Consider the following 20,304-nt stretch of genomic DNA (forward strand, 5'->3'; position numbering starts at 1 on the left):
GAGTCCAGAGGTGCCTGTCCCTGGTGCCTCCAGGGCCACTCCACCTCCCCAGGTACGGCCTCCCACCGAGTCCAAGGGCGTGCACTTCCCCTACGGGCTCCCCAAAGCTCCTGGGGCCCTCAGGCCCGGGGCCCGCTGTGGGAGAAGGGCAGACAAGCCGGGCTCACCGACATGGGGGGCCGACAGCCGAGGCCTCTGTCCCCGAGCCTGGGCACCTGCGTGTGTATGAAGGGATCTGTGATCACACCTCGAGGACTGGGAGGCTAGACACCGGAGTGGCAGTGGATGCTAACGACCTACATTTTTCTTACAAGCCAAGCACAATTGCTCCCCAAATAAGAGTGAGAAGAAGAGAGGCGACACTCACAGTCCTCTCCCAAGTTAGGATGCCTTGGAGGTTTGATAGCCGAGTCCATGGGCCTGTGAGAAGGCTCCTGGGTCAGGGCAGGTCCAGGGAAATGGCCAGGTCCGGGCAGTTTGCGGGGGCAGTCCTGTCCTTACTACCTGGAGGGCTGTGTGTTTACAGGAGCAGCTGCCGACGTGTGAGGTTCCCTTTGAGCAGTGGGTCAAGGAACTCGCATGCTTGAAGGTGACTCTTTGGCCTCTGTCTGCCCTCCTCCCTGGGACCTTCACCTAATGCCCTGGTGAAGCCCCTCAGGACAGACTGCCTTCTGGGGGAACCGGGTCTGCATCTGATAGGCTGATGGATTGGTGTGTCCTTTTTCTCCCAGTAAGAATTAGCTCAGACAGTGCCTCACATTAGCCACATCTTTATGTGATCCAGGGTCAGTGTGCTGTATGTCGGGGACCCTACAGGCATGTGATCCGGGGTCAGTGTGCCGTATGTCGGGGACCCTACAGGCATGTGATCCGGGGTCAGTGTGCCGTATGTCGGGGACCCTACAGGCATGTGATCCGGGGTCAGAGTGCCCGATGTTGGGGGCCCTGCAGGCCTGTGATCCGGGATCAGAGCCCCGTATGGGGGGCCCCATGGGCATGTGATCTGGGGTCAGAGTGCCGTAGGTTGGGGCCCCGCAGGCCTGTGATCCGGGATCAGAGCACCGTATGGGGGGCCCCATGGGCATGTGATGTGATCTGGGGTCAGAGCGTCCTATGTTGGGGGCCCCGCAGGCCTGTGATCCGGGGTCATAACTCTACCTTTGATCATGAACCATCTTGCTGGCTTCTTGTGTTGCATCTGGGTATCACCTGTTCTGTCACTTGCTGAATATTTTTTAAAATTGACTATTACAAATGAATCCTAGTCTAAACCATATTATCTATGGGAGTTTGACCTGCTAGTTAGATTATTTTGAAATAAACCTTAAAATAAATTCATCATCACCAAAGTAAAAACCAGTTCACCTGTACCTCCCGTGTGGCCAGTACCTGCCACTCTCTGGGCCAGCCTTGGCCCCGTGGCACAGCCCAGGACTGACCGCAGGCCTGAGCTGGGCTCACCCCTTAGCTCTGTCATGGTTATGAGCTGCTTAACCCAGGAAAAACCAGCGGCCCTCCCAGGTGATCAGTCCCCATGTGTTAGGTGGGAATACGGTCCAGCTGAAGGGACGCAGACAGTGGGAGGAGGGCTGCTCCCTGCCTGGACCAGATGGGCTTGAGGAGACAATCTGTGCTGCAGACTGGACCACTCTTTTGCTCAGGGGTCCCTAATTTGGTGCGGGTTAGGACTGGCTTTGTCCTCCAGGGCGTGGGGCTCCTCCTGGCCTTCGGTGTGACCTGGCTGGCCTGAGTCAGACACAGCCAGTCCTTTCCCTCTGGTGGAGGGTGCTTGGACTCAGGTGTGTAAGAAATCTGGGCGGTGGGGGCGGGGGCTGGCGCTCCTGGAAGGGCTTTCCCTGTAGATGGGAGAGGGTGTGGAGGCATGAATGAGTGCCCCCATCTCCAGCAGTGCCTGGACTGTGGTGGGCTTCCTGTCACCTCCAGCAGGGCCATTCTGGGGGGCATACACCAGGGGTAGGAAAGACCCTGTGGCCTTCAGAGCATCGTGGAGATGCCCACAAACAGCCCTGGAGTTGCCCTGCGTGGCATTGTTGTTGTATGAAATGATGACTGTGCCTCATCTCTTTACATTTCATGCATTGTTTTCTCGGTGAGTCTCTGTTACAGCGCAGAGTGTCCGAGCGCATGGACGTCCCCTCCCAGCCACTGTGGGTCTCTGACCCTCTCTGAACCCATGCCGTCGGGGTGAGTGCTGATTTATAAGTTCAAGCACCCAGGTCTCTCCGGGAGGGCCAGAACGGCTGCCCACTCCCGTTCCTGCTCTTTGCCTCCGGAGGGCAGCCCCATGTGCACGCCAGCCTGGCCCACCACAGGGGAGGGTGTGCGCCTCTCTACGCCTCTCCCTGGAGAAGAAACTCTAGCACCATGCGGGCAGGTTTGCCCTGGGCATCGGCAAGGAAGGGTGGAGGCACTGGGCATCACTACATCCCCACGTTAGCTGGGATGAGCTGGGTTAAGCATATTTAAAAAAAATAAACAACCGAACATAATTTCACATTTTCTGTGTCTCTGAAATCAGAATGCGAACCATGACTCATGGTCGGATGCTGGCTGCAGCCTCTCGCCAGCATTGATTCACCTCACTTCTCAGTGATGTCCTTGGGAAGCGAGCTTGCTCTGAAGTACATGACTTACTCCCTTCTCTGCCCCCCAAAAGTGGAAATTCTCAGGTTTTGTACCTTTTTCTCCTTGCGACTTCCATCACTGCTGCCACATTGCTGGGGTCTGCCTCTGGTCTGAATCCTCTCCCTGGAGGGCAGCTGAGGTGCTCAGGCCGGCTCAGAGCGTCGGCAGCTCACCCTTGGCGTGAGCCACCCTCCACGACCCTGCTTGGTAAGGGGCGTGGATCACCACTGCTGTTCACTCCTGCTGCCTCAGAGCCTCTCACTGGCAACCAGGTTTGCGTGGCACCTAGACGGGGCTTTCACGTTGGGCTCCTTCCCGGTCTGTCCCTTAGGTGCTCTCAGCACTCAGTGTGGACAGGGCTCAGCCCGACAGGCTCACCAGCTTAGCATTAGCGGTCATTCGGGTTTGTGGCAGGTTCCCGTGTCTCTGCTCCAGGCGGAGAGTCGTGTGTCCTCCCACGGCTGAACACTGGACGAGGCGCCCAGCAGACCTGCGAGCCTGTTCAGACCTCAGCGTGCATGTGGCGAGCTGTGTGTCTGCTCACACCCCACCAGCCAAGGCAGACCCGCGGTCACGCCCCAAATCAGTGGGGCAGGGAGATGTTCTCTTCCCACGGAGTTCGGGAGGAGAGCGAATGCTTGGTAAGTGGTGATATGACCACCCACCCACCTTTTCTGAGCTCTGTGCACTGCGTGGTCACCAGGGAGGCCTCGGGGGCTGAGTGGCTCTGGGTGTGGTGTGAATGTGCACGTCCAATGAAGTGCCCTGGTGCCTGTGACACCAGTGAGCCCCGTGCCCACCGTTTGCTCTCCTTTGGGTCAAGGAAACACCATAGACATTGAGGAAAAAGTGAGTGATTTGAAGATGATAAGCACGCCGGGCCCATTGCTCTGCCTGAGAACCATGTCCGCCAAGTCCTTGGTCTGGTGAAAAACATCTGGCTGAAGGACGGGCCAGCTGATGCCACCCCAGTGCTGACCCTGGGTCCTTGCCCTGACTGGCCAGGCACAGGGACCCGCTGCTCTGCTGCCAGGACCCACACTACCACCTGGCCTCATCCTTGTAAAATGAGGGTAGTGATGGGTGGCAGGGCCCCAGGGCCCCATCTGATTTTGAAGTCTGTAATTCCAGTCGCAGAACTGAAAGGGTGACTTCAGTAACCCCAAAGCGAACACAGCACGTTGTTCTCAGCAGAAATTTTCACCAGGGCTTCCCGGTAACCTTAGAAGGTCCAGCAGATCCTCCGTGGGGATGACCTCTGACCGCTGAATGCTCTTCTCTCCTTTCTGTCCTTGAAGGGCTCCTGCCGGGTTGTGCACTGGCCGGGCGGCTCTCGTGCTCAGCCCTGGGTGCTGCTGTGAGTGAGCTTGGGGGGTACCAGTTCAGCACTTACCTTTGTGAGCATCACCATTACATCAATCGGCTCACCAGTTTGGACCAGTTAGTCAGTGAAGCATTCCATGGCTATCTCGAAGCGGGGCAGCTTTCTGACTGGGCTGTGTGGGCCGCCCCCGGGAGCTGCTCTGGATGGGGTGTCAGGCTGTTGGGAGGGATCTGCGCCTTTGAGCCTTGAGGACATCACGTGATCTGGCTCAGTCTTGTTTCCCTATCTATGAAATACCGGTGGAATGTGCTCCACTTATCTCCATGTCCTGTAAGGCTCAGGCTGGCCGTGGATATGAAAGGAAGGGACTGTTAATGGCCAAGGACACGGCCGGGTCCCCAAGCAGCTCCCGTATCGGGGCCCTTGACTTGGTATTCCAGACACAGAATGGATGCTGGATTGCTGCTCTCCTGATCCTATCCCAGGGAAAGACCGCCGTTATAAAGCCTGGTCATCTTGGTGAAGCTTGCCAGATATTTTTTAAACTGTCATGTTCAGGAAACCTTGTTGAAGACAACAGGGGTGCAGAGGGGCGGAGAACCGGCCGTGGCCTCAGGGACCCAGTGGTGGAGTCCTCGCTCCCCATGCTGACTGGCTTAGTGGTCCTCGTGGGCAGTGCGCCTCCCCCAGAGCAGGTGTGGGTGCTCACAGTGCACAGGGGAGTGTGTCCTCCACTCATTCATTCCGTTGGGGAGCAGAGGCTTAGCCAGTGGCTGATGCCGACAGCCGTGTCTGGACACCCGCTCACGGCCCGTGACAAGTAACTGCAAAGCAACACCTCTGAGAGGGCGGCCGGGCTTGGAACCGGGCCTCCAGCCCTTCTGACAATCACACGCTGAGCTGGGTTCCAAATTCCGGTCATCAGGTCTGCACGGGGCATGGCCTGTGCGTTTCTAATGGGAGCATGGCCCCTCCCGCTGGCACGTCTCCAGCAGCCGCCCACCGGGGAGTCCTGCAGGGGCCCCAGGGTGCTCTCCCCTGCCACCCCCCACCCTCCGCACAGACCTGACCCTCTCTGGGCTCTCAGGTTGCCATCTGATGCTTCCTCCTCTGCCACGCGGACTCAGTCTGCATGATTCGTTGCTGTTTACCACGACCTACTATGTGTTGGGCACATACCGGACCACAGGGCAGATACCGAGAATAGGACACGACGGTCAAAGGCACGTCCTGTCACGCCTGGAGGTACGTGGTGTCAGGCCGTGAGGCACCAGTGTCCCTCGAAGGATGCTGGGGGTGGAAGGCAAGCCTTCCTGCAGGGTGGGGGGTGGTGGTGGTGGTTCTTACCAGAGGCAACATTCAGCCTGGTTCTAGAAGGCTGATCGTGTGCCCCTGCAGAGAGGCCAGGAGCCGGTCGCGGGAGGGGAGCTGCAGGAGCCAGGCAGGGAGGGCGAAGGAGGGCGTTCCGTCCGGAACCAAGGGCGGCCCGGTCAGCTGCAATGCGCAGTGGAGGGGTGGAGGGGGGCCAGTGCCTCACAGTACCCCGGGAAGACTCAGGCCACGTGGAAGAGCGGGACACAGACCCCTCGGGGCTTGCTGGGGGCCGACCCTCTAGTGTCAGGTGGCCTGCTTCCCTGGCTCATGTTGGCGTTCTGGGGACGCACACCCAGCCCCCTGGTGTTTCCCAGCTGAACTTTTGGAAGGCAGCCACATGTTAGGAAGTGGAGAATACCGTTGGTCCCCACCCCACAAGCCCGCAGTGTTGTGAGAAAGGGTGCTCTCCCTGTCTCGGGTTACCTGTGCCCTTTCAGGGGCACAACCCGCCACAGCGGGCAGCTGTGGCCCGAGGGGTCTGGACTGAGTGCCCCTGCGTTCAGGGAAAGGGGCCCACCGGGGGCTGCCTTAGTCGGCAAAGCCTCCCTGGAGGAGATGCATCAGGCTGGACACGAAGGGTGTGTGATGTCCGGCCAGTCAGGAGGACAGAGGAGGGCAGGGAGCCCAGGAGTGGCATTACCTCACGGCAGCAGGATGGGTGCCCCTCCGGGGTAGCAGGCCTGCTCTGAGCGGAGTCTTCCTTCCAAACCGAGGCACTGCAGGATTGGCAGGCAGAGGCAAAGAGACGGCCCTGCGTGTGTGGAGGGGCCCCAGGCAGCCAGGCCCGGGAGAGGGAGGCTCCTGCCCCCTGTGCTTCAGGGTGGAGGCCCCCCGCAACCCTCTCCGTGGGCACCAGGCAGGTGCGGAGTGCACAGCTCCACCGATTCTTTCCACTGCCCTCCGGGGTGTTTTAATTCTCCAGAATCCTTTTTAGTGTGGGGCTGTCATTGTAGAGTCCTTCCCCAGCTGTGGGTACTGCGAGGAACTTCGTGTACTTACCACAAATGCGTGGTGTTCGGCCTTGATGTGGTCACGTCCAGACCGGGAGTTACTTGAACTGGAGTGAACATTCATTCATCGTTTCCAGGGGACAAATGAGTCCAAGTATGAGATAACTTGGGACAGCCGCACAGGAAGCCACCAGAGTTCTTAGTTTCTGATAGGAACCATCAGTAAACAGCCCTGTGGTTCATCTGATTTGGGCTTTTGCTCCGAGCCATTGCTCAGGCACATTTTCCTCTGCAAGCACAAGGGCGTGTTCTTATTAACTGGTGGTGGGTGGTTATGATCTTCTGGAGGTAAAGCTTGGAGTGAAATTCAGGGATGCCTAGAAATTTGTGAGGCCAGCTGTCGCACCGGGAGCCCGCTGGGGTCTGCCCCTCGCCTCTGGCCGGAAGCAGCGTTTCTCAGCCTCTGCTCAGGGCAGGAGTGTCGGCAGCCCCCACACCCTGAGTGCGCGGCTCTGACCTGTGGGTTCCGCTGTGAGCTGTGCTGCCTCCCTGCAGACCCTGACAGCCGTGGGCTGGGCAGAGCCCGCCTCCCCCGAGGGTGATCTGCCCCCCACGAAGCTGGACCAGGCACGCTCACTCAGAAAGCTGTTGCGATCTTCCACTTTTTCATTTACTTCTGATCTAAAAAAAAATGAGGTGGAAAACTGGTTCATGGTGTCGTTGACAGGAAATACGTTATCTGTCATGTTCAGATAGGCCATCCTGCAGTTATTTAAGTTATAAGATTCTATCTCCTAAATAAGGTCATTCCTGTGGGACAGATTATGTGGCCAGGCCAGCAGAGGAGGAAGCTCAGACACCCCGTTGTGATCACGGGGATCACGGCACGGGAGGCTGATACGTCGCCCCAATAGGAAATTGCTCATTGGAACTCCTGCAAATGGAATCTGGGAGACAGCTCACAGCCCAGGTGGCTGTTTGGGCCTGCAACAGGAAGCGCCCTGCCTGCCCGCGCCCTCCCTGCGTGCGCCCTCCCTGCCCAGGCCCTCTCCTCCTGCCCCCTCCCTGCCCGCCTCCTCACAGGGGTTTCAGTTTATCAAAAGCAAGTCCTTCCTGTCCGTAGCCTGAGGCCCTTGGTGTTGGCCTCTCTCTTTAAAGCATTCGGAGGGTGCAGCGAGGCGGGTGCCCTCCTGCACAGGACCCTGCAGGGGAGGCACGCGGGGGCGGCTGTTTCCAGGCCTCGACAGCCGCATAATGAGAACCTTGGGTGGAGGACTCGCCTTCCCGGGAGCTCCTGACTTATTTCGTGTGTGTCTTAGGATCGAGGCACAGACCCTGCACGGGAGAAAGCTGGGGCCTGGGCCAGGCTCACCTCCTCTGCAGCTCACCCACAGTCCCATTGCTCCCCTGGGGCCATTAGCGCCATCAGAGTGGCATTTATATGTTTTCAAGGCCTATGCATGTACCAACCAATTTTCTTTTTAAAAGAAACAGCCTTTTCTTTTTTAAAAACCTCCTGAAGGAGGGAGTCTTCCCTGACCCCCCACCCCGAGGTTAATGGTTGCTGCTCTGTCCCCACACCTGAGCGTGTCAGCACTCGCCCGACACGCGTGCGGGGCTCGTCCCCGTCTACCCCAGGGCCTGTGAAGTCCGCCAGCTGCGCCGGGTGCCTGCTCCTGGTTCTGTGCTCGGCCGGCTGACTCCGGAGACCACCCGCGAGGAAGGGCCAGGCGGGCAGGAGGGCTCTTCTGAGTCAAATCTCGGCTCTGCCATGTACTAAATCCTGGCCCTTCGTGGGTCAGCAGCTTTATCTCAGCTTCCTGCCCCTTCAAGTGGAGATCAGGACGCCCTCCAGGCTGGCTGTCATGGAGACGCGGCAGCCCCGGTCAGCAAACACAGAGCAGGGCTGACCGCCCGCCCTCCATCCCATGGCTTCTCCTGCTCGCTGCGACCAAGACGCAGGTGAGAATGGCCTCAGTGTCCATGCTGGGGCTGGGGGTCGGGCTTACAGCTCATGACCTGCGTTGCACCTCGCCTTGGAGACCCCCCGGCGGAGTCCAGCTCAGGAGGCTGTCTCTGGAGTCGGCGGTCCCACAGTGGGAGTGGGGAGCCCCCTGAGCAGAAGGGGGATCTACTCCAGTACCTGGGCATCTAAGAAGGGGGGTGATTTGAGGATCTGAGGTTGTGTGGAATAAAAAAGAAGGTATTTCCTCACTGGTATTGCAAATCTTTATAAAATACACACAATGGAAATGATAAAGGCCTCTGACATGAAGCAGCACCCACGTGTGAGGGCTCTGAATGTGCTGTTCTATTCAGTCTTCTGATACTGTTTCTCTTCTTTTTATACCTAAGAAAACTGTAGGCTAGGTGGCCTTCCTGGTGTGATGGGTCCTGGAATTGAAGCTAACCTTGTCTGACTGTAGACCCCTCACCCTGACCCCATTCTCTGGCTCATGGACTGTTTAGGAAACTTCTTGTCTTGTTTAGGGTTTTATTTTGTTTTTACATTTTTCCATTCAATTTTTTGTATGAAATGAACTTTAATTCGAGCATTTCTCATCCAGTCAGGTCTCCCAACCCACCCTTTCCCATTGGCTCATGGCCCTTCATTCTTTGTCACTTTAATTCTTGGCTCTGTCAAAGCTGGGTTGTTCTTTCTCTGCTCTTAACAAGTCACTGTTCCTGACAGAGGGCCACATCCCCCTTCTCGCCTTAACTGTGCCACACCCTGCTCGGTGGGGGTTTGTGAGAAGTGTCAGGAGTCCTTCCTCTGGAGCATCTGCCGCAGGGCTGGGGAGAGCAGAGGGCCACAAGGGGGTGCTCGTAACAAGGCACGTCCTCCTGGGGGGCCCTGGAGCAGCCACCAGGTCACCCGGTGAGGAGCAGGACGGCCGGAGCCCGGCTGGGTTTGTGCCACGCGCAGCGCCCAGGCCACGCTGCCCCACGGGCAGCCTGCTTGTGTCTGCTCCTGAGAAGTGGGGGATTGTGGTCACTGCCCCAGGGCCACTCATCACAGCTGCAAAGAGCAAAGCTTTCCTCCCACGGGTGTCCTGGACCCTGTGGGGGAGTCTCGGTGTCCCCTAAGCCGTGCAAACTAAAACCATCTCATCGCTGTTAAATCGAAGTCGCCTGCAATCCCCCGGCCCCTCCCCAGCCCCAGCCCCCAGCCTCTCTCCTCTCCTAGGCCAGGCCTGGCACACGCTGCCATCATCTGACCTGGGGACCACCCCGAGCCTCCTGCCCTCACCTGATCCTGGCCCACTGTCCGACCCCCACGGAGCCGGGGGAGCCTCTCAAAAGCATAGACTGCGTGAGTGGCATTTCCACGTTAGGCAGCATCTCCGACTACATTAAATAAGCCTGAACCTGGTCCTCTTCCTGACTTACAGTCCCTCAGACATGCCAGGGGGCTGCCCCCAGGCCCCGCTGTCTGTACCGCAGCAGAGGTCTCCCCCAGATGGGCCCAGCAGGGACCCGGCAGCCGGGAGCTCAGCTCCGGAGGGGCCTTCTGTGTCGCCGGGCCCTGGCCAGGTCTTCCAGGCCACAGTACACAAGGGACACTGCCCGTTCCTGACCAAGCTCACCCCAATGACACTCCTGCTCCCGCGGCCTGGCGTCTGGCATGGGGCCAAAGCCCCACAGGGAGGGGGAGGGGGAGCTCCGTGTTGGCTGTGATCCTGCCCACGGCGGGTCCTCCTGGGGCCTCCCCAAGGGAGATCTTCCCCAGGTCTGGGCAGCAGAGCCCAGGGTGTACCGGTTTTCACCTCCTCTGCTTGTGTGTGCCCTTTTCCCCCAGTGCTTGTGTGCTGTCTGGGCAGTCGACAGGGCAATGCTGAGTATTCGGGAGTGTCACTGGTCAGGGCCTCCTTGTAGATGAGGGGACAGACATGGGTTGGGCGCTGGCTCTGGGTCCCACGAGAAGGGCCCCTTGACATCTGGTGCCCAGCATCCTGTCTCCAGGGCCTGCTCATGCGTCGGAAGGCCTTCCTCCCCAGATAGGGAGCCGCCAAGGTTTCTGCAGAGGGACCCACTCGTTCGCCTACTTGGTCACCACCTCCGTCTCCCCAGACAAATGCAGCTCACTTCCTGTGGCCAGGCTTCGTGCTCGGGCTCTCTTCAGGGCTTGGGGGTGATGCAGGTGGCACAGAGAGCCCTGGAGGTCTTGCTGTCCTCTGGGAGAGGCCTCCGGATGCAAGAGTGGAGGTGGCCAGGAGCCCAGTCGGCTGCACTTCAGCAGAGCGATTGGGGAACAAGGTCCAGGGCGGCCCACTGGCTCTCAGAACTGGCTTGACACTCCCTGCCCAGCTCTGTGTCCCAGGGGAGCCAGGCCATTGCCCACCCGAGCCCCCAGGACCTTTACTCTTGGGGCGTCCCCCTTCACAGAGTTCTCCCTCAATAGCCAGTGCCCCCTGCAGCCCATTTTGGAGGCCTCTCCTGGGCAGCTGGGGTTTTCACCCTTGCCCTGCAGGCTTCCCTGCCCCTGGGGCAGCAGGTGGAAGCTCTGCCTCTGGGCCTCGGGGGAGCCAGGCGATGCCTTCCCTTGGGGCCTCATCTAGTCCAGCTCAAGCCACCCTCAGAGGGGCCTGCCCAGGAACCCCACACTGGGCTCCCTCCCTCCCTTGTCCCCTGGTCCTCTGGGAGCACCCCATTAATGAATCACGTGCACAAAGACCTTCTCTTCAGGAGCAGTTGCTGGCCAGCTGACCTAAGACCATCTGGGCATAGAAGCTGGTCAGGAAACGTAGGGTGGTTGGATGAAGGGATGAATGAATGAACCAGATGTTTCCATTTGCTGGAAGAGCTATCCGTGGGGTGGAGGGCTTCGCCGTCCTTGCTTACTCGTCGTCGGCTCAGTGTAAAGGTGCTGGGTACCTGCTCCTACGAGGATGCTCTCATGACCACCATCCTCCACGCTGGTCTCAAATCACAGGGACAGGGAGAGACCGCTGGAGGCAGACAGGACTGGGAAGCCCTGAATCCTGAATTCCTCTCTCAGTCCCAAAAACTGAGTGTACATTTAAAGCTTGAATCAGTACTACATTAAATATATATACTTCTAAAATTCAGTCTTTCTCAAACATATTTGGCCATGGAACCCTTTCTGGCACCATGGAACACTGATGCATATCCACTGCAAGTGATTTTTCCACATAAAACACCCAATAAAAGCTGTTTAAAGGTGGACCCTTTTGAGGGAGAAGGGAGACTGGGCTTGATGAAAGGTGTTGGGTGGGCCTCATGACCACCCCCCCTGCCAAGGGCCACTGCAGGGAATTCAGAGCATTGTCTGGAGGTAAAGCCAGTTTTAGCAAGAGAATTATGACAAATCTCTTTTCCATTAAACAAGTGAACTGTGTAATTGTTACAGATTATAATTTTTTTCCAACAGGACAGGGCATAACTGGAAATCAAGCAGATTCTTTGAACAACCAAACCTAATGAATCCTGCAAAGACTGAGCTATAAGGGCCAACGTCTGGAATTGTAGCACACTGCGTGTCAGCGAGCAAACCATTAAGATATTAATTATGTAGTCACAGGGTGGAGTGTGGTGCAGAGAAGCGACCAGGGCTTGGTGGCAGGGTGCTGTCACTCCAGAGCTCTGTGCATGCCCCCTGCGGGCTGTGGCAGAGACGGACGGGTGAAGGTGGCCGAGCGCAGTACCCTGCCAGTGGGCCATGGCCCGCACCCAGGTTGAGTGCTGCTGGCGATGTAGCTGACTCCCCATTTTCTCCGAGGATGCGAAGGGAGAGGGCGGCCTGGACTGCTTCGGCCCTTGCAGTCAGCTCAGCAAGGACTGTGCGTGCCGGCCCTGTGCGTGCCCTGAGCAGCTGCCAGAAGGAAGGGCGCTGAGATGGGTCTGCCACCCGGAGGGCTCGTGATCAGCAGGCACAGACCTGTGGATTCCAGAGGTGGATGGCAGAAAGCGCCGTGGTGGAATGGCCCCACGTGCTGTGATTCCTAGGCTGGAGCATGTTGGTCCAGGGTGGGGCAGTGGGGACCAGTCGAATCAGCGGGGAGGTTCTGTCCTTGTCTTTGCCTGTCTGACCCCATGTCCTAAGCCCCTTCTCATTCAAATGCTATTGGGGCTCAGCCCTCTGGGCAGCCCCTCTTCAGCCCAGCTTGGCTTGGGACTGCCATTTGTTACCACCTCCAAGATGGTTTGACCCAGCCACGAGTCTCCTTGGGGATGGGTCCTGTGGTGCGAGGGGGCTGGCTTTCCGCTCCCCGATGCCAGCCCATCTTGGACATACCTGTTCCTATGCTCACGGGGCACAGGGCCGGGTGGCCAGCCTCCCGCTGCTGAGATCACGAGCCGGCCTAGGCTGAGCGTCGCCCTGTGCGTGGCCATCTCTTTCTCTCCCGTCCTCAGGTTCCTGGGCTGTGGTGTGAGGCCTGGGAGGCTCCAGGGGAGGGTGCCATCCGTGCCTGCGGGGAAGCTGTGAATGCCACTGGTGGCTGCTCACAGGGATGGCGCTGGGGTCCTGCCCTCAGCGCTGCAGTGGGAGCAGCTGCGCCGGAGGGAGGAAGGTCCTGCGGTCTGATGGGTCAGCCCAGGTCCAGGGCGCAGGGGGAGCGCGGGGCCGGGGGCCGAGGGCAGGACCCCTGACCCCGTCACACCTGGGGTGCCCAGGGCTGTTCTCCCCAGCATGGCCACCCGGGCGCAGTGTCAGGGGCACCCGAGTCCTAGGTGGCCTAGTGCCCTCGGCTTTGGGTGTTCTGTTCAGGTGGAGGTGCCGCGCTACCGGGGAGCAGACGGACCTCCTTCCACCGACGTGCCTTTGTGGATCCTGTTGTGGAGACTCAAGAACAAGCAAAGAGAAGCAAACGCCAGCTTGGACAACAGTGGACACCCTCCACTCCCCTCCTGCCGCTGTGGAGCACTGGGCCTCCCCTCCTCCTGTTCCAGCGGCCTTCCCGGCGCAAGAAGCTTGGCCCTTTCCCGGGACCAGGGAGGGTAGGGAGGAGGGCTGGCCTTGCGGAGAAACACACATGACCAAGAGCCTGGCGTGGACATCTGAGCGGGGCCTCTGCACCACGGCCAGAGGCCACAGCTCTGTGGGGACCTCAGAGGACCTGGGGCAGTGGGGCCTTGGCCTGGGTGCTCAGTGGGTCCCGTCAGCGACTGAGCCTCCCCTGCCGTCCCCAGCACACGTACTCCGTCTGTGGGCCCTCGGTTTTCTTTTGGGGAAGGCTGAGCCCGCGGCTCCGTGACCTGCCTGGGGCTTTCACATTCCATTGCACCCCTTCCTGCTTGCAGCCAGCACCCCTGCAGGCTTCCTGGAAACAAGTGGGAGAGGAAAGCCCAGCCCTACTGCGCGATGGTGGTGAGGTGGCCGGTCCATTGCAGAGGTTACCTCAATGTTTCACTTGTTGTCTTGCTGTTTGAAATCAGTCCATGACATAAGTAGAATGGGAATCTTTAGACCCATTTTACAGGTAGAGAAAGTGATATTCAGAGATTTAGTCTCTCCCAAGGAGACATGAAATGACTGAGCCAGGACCCAGATGACACTGACCTCAGATTCCGTGTCCCATGTCTCCTCACTTACTGTGACTCTACAAGGAGCTCCCTGGCATTTCACTGTAGTGAATGCAGAGCCAGCTGATATCATGGGGAACATGTGCCAACTCAAGAGGTACCCTCAGCTCCCCTTACCTACTAACAATGGGGTGTTTCCATCCAGCTGTGCTTGAGGCAGCCTCTACTTGCAGGAGAAAGAGACACATCACGTGAGCACAGATTATTTAGTTCAGTGACAACTTCTGGGGCAGGAGAACCCCACTCCCTACCTCATCGGAGGCCTGGGAGCCGACGTGCAGAATACAAATCCGTGTAAGCTGTTCTCTCGTAGGTGTATGCTACACTGGCTCAGCTGTGAGCATGCTGTTGAGAGATGGTTTTTAAGATAAGAAAGCCAAAATTATGATTCTGCCATACCTTCTGGGCCTATGCAGTGACCTGTGGACACTCATTCAGATGTCAGGAAAGGTGAAGGTTATCTTGAAAGGCTTCTTTTCCTCTAATATCAGGAAATAAAACAGAGCCTGAAATAGCATGAGACTGCATGTAAATCCTTAAATTTTGAATATTTAAAATTAATGACCTTTGAAGCCTATTTATCTGTCCCTGTGTTTTAGGGGGCTTGTGCTGGAACGTCAGAAGGGGAGGGGCTGGGCAAGCCCAGCCTGTGTTCAGGGTGGTTGCCATCAGGGGTATAAAGATGGTTTTAAATAAGAGCAGCAATGGCGGGATGGGATGCCCCCTCTGCAGGTACGTGGCCGGAAGTGCTCAGGAGGCGGGCCAGCTTGGGAAGGTGCTCTTGGCAGGCCTTGGAGGGCGGGCCAGCGCCCAGCTTGGAGGCGACTTGTCTCCCAGTGAGGCGGCTGGGGAGCCACACAGAGGCTGCCCAGTGCAGGCTGAGGGCATGTGTGTGCCTGCGCAGCTGCGTGTGCCCGCGTGTGTGCGAGGCGGTGGGGGAGGGCCTCCTGTGTGGTCAGGGTCTGGCTCAAGTCAAATCCAGAGGCACCACCGCACATCACGGTCTGAACCCCATCGTCGTCAGGGAGCGCTGATAGCCGGGGTAGGGTCACCTGTGCTGTGGACGGAAGGAGGCCGAGTAGGTGAGGCCAGTGGGCATAGCTGGCCCAGGGCGAGGTGGGGGCGGACGCCAGAGTGCGGGTGTCGTCCGCTGCCCTGGGGGAGCTGCTGGGTTGCGAAATGAAACAAGTAGAGTGTGATGATGCTCGGGACCTGAAGCCTCCTGTTGTGGCATTTCTGTGGCTCCTCCCAAGATTACAGTCTCGTCCCCTCTCTCCTGGCTGAGCACCAGGCCTCGTCCCTGCCCAAGGCCTGGTGCCCCTTGTCTGTGCAGCTGATGCTTCTCGCCTGGACCCTGGGTCCCCAGTTCTGCCCAGTTGCAGCCCTGATTCAGGAGGGCTGCTAATTAGAGCCCTGCAGTCCCAGAGGTCCGGTCGTGGCTGGAAGCCAAGCTCAGAAGACTCGGACGGACTGTCAGAGCTGATGGGGGAACCGGGGCCACCCCGGGGGGGTGTCTGCATGTTGGCCCTTCATCCAGCAGCCACATGGGCGCCCGCCTGCTCAGGCCTGGCAGCTCCTCTCTGCTGTGCCACCGTCCTCCCTCCTCGTTACTGCATCCTTCCCACTGTGGCAAGGGCAAAGGGCTTCTCTCTGCATCGAGACGGAGTGGGGCGTGGCCTGCAGGGAGGACAGGCTTGCTCGGGGGACACAGGGACAGCCATCAGAGCCTCTGATGGCCTGGGCCCTGGGCAAGGTCACTTAGGATGGCAGTTCTCCACTTGGCTGCCTTAGAGCCACTTGGGAGCTCCCAGGTCCCCATTGTCCAGGCTGCATCAGGACCAGGTGAATCAGGATCTCAGGGTGCAAGCCGGGTGCCCCAAATGGTGATTAGAGTGTCTGAGCCTGGAACCGCCACCTGAGATGGATGGGTGCACACCCTTCCAGGCTGACCTACTGCCCTCAAAGTTACCTGACTATTTGCTGAGAGGTTAAGGGGCTGAGAATATCACTCCATCACCCCTTGTGGAGCCTGGAGATCTCCACCAGCGCAGCACTTCTTCATCCAGTCATTCCACCGAGGAGCCCCTGTCCTGTGCTGGGTGAGACTGTGACACGCCCCTGTGGATGAGGGTCTGACGGGAGGGGGCCGTGCACAGGCCCGCAGCCCCAGCACCCGGGGCGATCTCGTGAGAGGACCTTGCTGCATGCAGTGAGAAGGAAGCGGGGCCCAGGGAGGGAAGGGATAGAGGGCAGGACCCTCAGGGCATGCGGCTCTGAGCCTGGCCTGGGTGCCTTTGGACCCACACCTCTAGCCCCACCCAGAGAACCAGGAGCAGCTGGTGGCAGGGATGGACTGCAGGGCTGCTTGGTGGACACACGTGTGGAGAAGGAAGGCTTGACCAGGCTGAGCACCCGCATGTGTGCCGAGCTGGCCAAGAGTAAACGAGTGTCACATCTCTGCAGACAGCATAGCACAGAGGCCTGAGGGGCACTCACTGTCCTGGACGGGGGCCTGGGTCCCAGAAGCTCATCCAGGGGGCAGGCAGGGGTGGCAGCAAAGCCAGGAGCGGTGTACCGGGCTGCTCACAACTCACGCAGTCCTCACGTGGTTCCTGTTGTGGCAGCCTTTTCCCAGATGGGGAAACGAGGCTCAGAAGAGCTAACAGCTTGTCTCAGGTGACTTCAGGAAATAGCTGTCCACCTGAGGTCCAGGCAGAGAGAAACATCTGTCCAGAGACCTTTGACCCCGGGCTGTCTTGGGAGCAGGCCTGGGCATGGCTGGTCAGGAGCCACAGAGCCTGTTCCAGGAGAGGCCTGGACTCAATGTAGAAATGGCCACACGTCCCTGGGTCAGGGCTGTGGAGAGCCCCAGAGGCCTGGGCAGGTCCCGGGGCACTAGGGCACTAGGTTCCCGGCAGGACCCGGGGTGTCCTGGGGAGCTTGGGGGCATCGTCAGGAGCCGCTTGTGAGTGGCCCATCAGCACCCTGGGCCTGCAGCACAGAGCCCACCTGGCATGAGCTCTCCCGGCTTCCTGGGGCCGTCGGGGCAAGGCAGAGGGGTGTCTTGTACTTGTTCAGGACTGGGGACCTGGGGGACATAACAGTCTGGCAGGGCCCAGAGCTCGGGCTGAGGGCAGCTCAGAGGCAGCAAAGGGCCCATGAAGCTGGGAGATTGCTGGGACAACCCGCTTTGGAGGACACCATTCAGAAGTTCCTAGCGTGGGTCACTTGGCCGGACTCGGCTGGGGCATGATGGGAGCTGGCCTGCAAGGTGGGGAAGGGGCTGCAGTCAGAGCCCAGGGGCTGTCTTCACCTCATGCACAAGCCTGCACATGGGTTGTGTGCCCCCCTGTCCCCACCCCAAGTGCTGTTACTTCGAGAGGAGGGACCTGATAGGGTGGGGTGGGGACCTGGATGCTGGGGAAGGTGTCACGGCTGGAATTTCCACCTGCAAAGGGACTATTTGAGTACAAGGAAGCTTCCCAGTGTTTCTGGAATCTCAGAGCCATTGGCACTGCCTTCCCGCCTGTGCAGCGGCAGCCGTCTTCAAAGGCAGAGTGTCCCCTGGCAGGTCTTTAAGGTGCTTGTTCGAAGCACCCCCACGGAGCCCCAGTGTGGCCGTTAACAGGTATGAGGTGACAGGGCCCACTAGGCAGTTTGAGATGGGTGGGGTGTGCTGAGAGGAGCTTCAGAGGAAGGATCGCCCCTTCTCGTGTCCTTTTCCCTGGAGGACCTGGGCTTGGTTGAAGCCCCTCGGTGGTCCTGTGTCCTGTGGGCTGGGGATGGGCCAGGGCTCAGTGCCCATGACCAGCAGCTTTGATGGGGAGTATAGGCCCCTCAGACCTTAAAACGATGCGGCTGCTTCCTACCAACACTGCCCGGACGCTTCCACCAGGGCTGGGCTTTTATCAGGTTAACCCAGGGAGTCACTGTGCCGTCAAATAGGAGGGCCTGGTGATGGGGTCAGCCTCGTGGGGGTGGGCCAGAGGCCAGTGGGCTGTGACCTTCAGTGCTGTGTCCACTGCTGGGCGGTGAGCCTGGCTCTGACAGCCAGGTGGGTGTCCTGCTGTGGCCCTGCCGTCTGAATGGCGCAGTCGGTGTCCCCGGCGACTCCTCGTCACATCGCGGTGCTGGTGGCCCAGGCACTGCGAGGGCCATGCACGGGATGTAGACCTGCATTTGTGCACCTGCCTCTCTGCGGTTCCCTTTCCTCGTGCCCAGATATGTAAAACTTATGCAAGAATTGGGAGGGGTGCCAGGTGGGACGGTCTACACTGTGGGCATGGCAGAAACTTCTAGAATTCTTCTCCTCATTTGTTTTTCCAAGTGCCTCCCCACCATGCTGTCACCAAGGGCCCCTTCCTTCTCTCCTCCCCATGCATCCTGCAGCTGCTCCCACCGCTTCCAGCCCACCTGGTCACCCCTCTCTGCGCCAGACTGACACAGGTCGCCTGCCTCTGCCCATTTGGATGACCATCAGAGCAAAATGACCAGGAAATCTACAGGGCTGCCTCACCTGGAACACAGGGTCTGTCCACCTTTTGGTTACGTTAATATAACCCCCTTCCTGGCAGATGGGGATCCTGAGTCCCCAAGGAGACCCAGACACGTTTTGGTGCGCCTGAAGCAGAACCTGCCACGCTGGGTTCACGGCTTGCCGTAGTCTGCGTGGCGCTGTTCAAACCAGGGCTGGGCACCAGCAGGGGACATGTCCCGCAGCCCTTTGCAGGAAGATGTGGCCACGGGGCCGCGTTCTGGCAGCTGTGGGGTGAGCGGCGCTGCCTCAGGGCCTGGTCCGCGTGAACCCCCTCTTGCGGGGCCCTCCGTGCTCCTGTCCCGGCCTTGCACCCTGCGTGTGGGCCGGAGCTGCGTCCGGACGCCATGGGCGAGGTGGGAGAGCCTGGACTAGGAGGCCCGGGAGGGTCGCGGGGGTCGTCAGGGAGGCTGGCTGGGGGCTGGGAGCTGGGGGAGTCCCGGATCTGTCGGGACTCGGTTCGTGCACTTGGCTTTTTGTGTCCTGGAAGCCGCGTCACCTGAACTGGTAGAGGGCTGACGACTTCCTTTAACCGCTTCTCCCACCTTAAGGCTGAAATCCCCCCTCAGTGCTTTTGGACCCTCCAGCAGACAGCATCTCCCTCACCCTCCCTCCAGACCCCCGCGCCCCATCCGCCCCCTCAGACCCTGGGCTTGGAGGGGCAGGGAGTGTGTGGGTGCCCAGGCCTGGGCAGTGACCTCCTCGGTCCTGGGCACCCAGCCAGTCAGGGCCTGAGCAAACCCCGGCCGCCACCCCGCGCCCTCCACTTGTGCTGGCACTTTGGGGGATGCTTGGTGAAGGCCCCCGGGAACCCTGCAGCCCTTCTCTGCTCCCTGTTCGGCTCCTGCTGGGGGGTGAGGTCGGGGGGAGCAGGTGGGAGCTCTGTCCTTTGGGGACTTAGCCCAACCTGCCTCCCGCCCTGGCCAGGAAGCTCAGCTCTGCTCCCAGGAGCTGGGGGGAAGGCGGGTGCATGATGCCCCATCACCACACAGAGTGGTCCTGCCACCTGCTTCCTGACTGGAGGACCTTCCCTTAAAATTTCCTGAATCTGGGTGGGCTTTTCCTTGCTGAACATTGCCCATCCTCAGGAAGGGGCAGACTTGGGGGCCTTTACCCGGGCTCCGGAGGCTTGGTGAGGGCCCCCCGTCCTGAAGCCCAGGACCTCTCCATCCCTGACCTGGTTCTACGTGCAGAGGGGCATACGCAGTTTCTGCCTCCCCCACATCATCTAGATTGTATTTTCTCCCTCCAGCGGGCTGAATAGTGGCCCCCAAAACACAAACTCCTGATTCCTGAGCCTGTAAATGTTACTTTTTAAGGAAATGGGGGCATACTCTCTGTGCTCACTAAATGCTGGTTTGAGGAGTGGGTGCGTGTGGCAGACGGGTCACCAGCATTGTGCAGGGAGCTCCTGACATTGTTCTGGGCAGACATGCTCTTGAGGGCCATTCTAGAGGCTTCTAAGGAGCCCAGATCTGGGGCAGGAGCCAGGGCCAGGGCCACGTGCCTCCCCCGCCAGGCAGGGACTGATGAGGGCAGGGGATTGGCCCGCAGAGGAGCTGGTCTGGGGTGTGTGGGGACTGACAGTGAGTCAGAGCCTGGGCCTCCTAGGAGACACACCCGACGCCCTCCTGGGGGAGCACAGACCGCAGACCGCATGCCTCAGGCCCTGTGGCTGAGAGGGATGGCCACCCGACAGGACCAGGACGTGGGGCGGTCCCTCTGATGATGGAAGCCAGAAGGGCCTCTGAGAGACGTCCCCACTTCCTCCCACTGCAAGAATGCCAAAAGCCCAGTGAGATGATGCATTGACCTATTTCTCCCTGAAGCATGGGTCATTTTTCAGATGTGCTTTCCCTCTGGCAGAGCAAGCCGGCTGCCAGGTGCACGCTGCTCCCCCCACAGCTTTGGTGGGCCCTGTTAATGGAGAA

This window comes from Manis javanica, chromosome 1 (genome assembly GCF_040802235.1).
Source record: "Manis javanica isolate MJ-LG chromosome 1, MJ_LKY, whole genome shotgun sequence".
In the NCBI taxonomy this organism is placed as follows: Eukaryota; Metazoa; Chordata; class Mammalia; order Pholidota; family Manidae; genus Manis; species Manis javanica.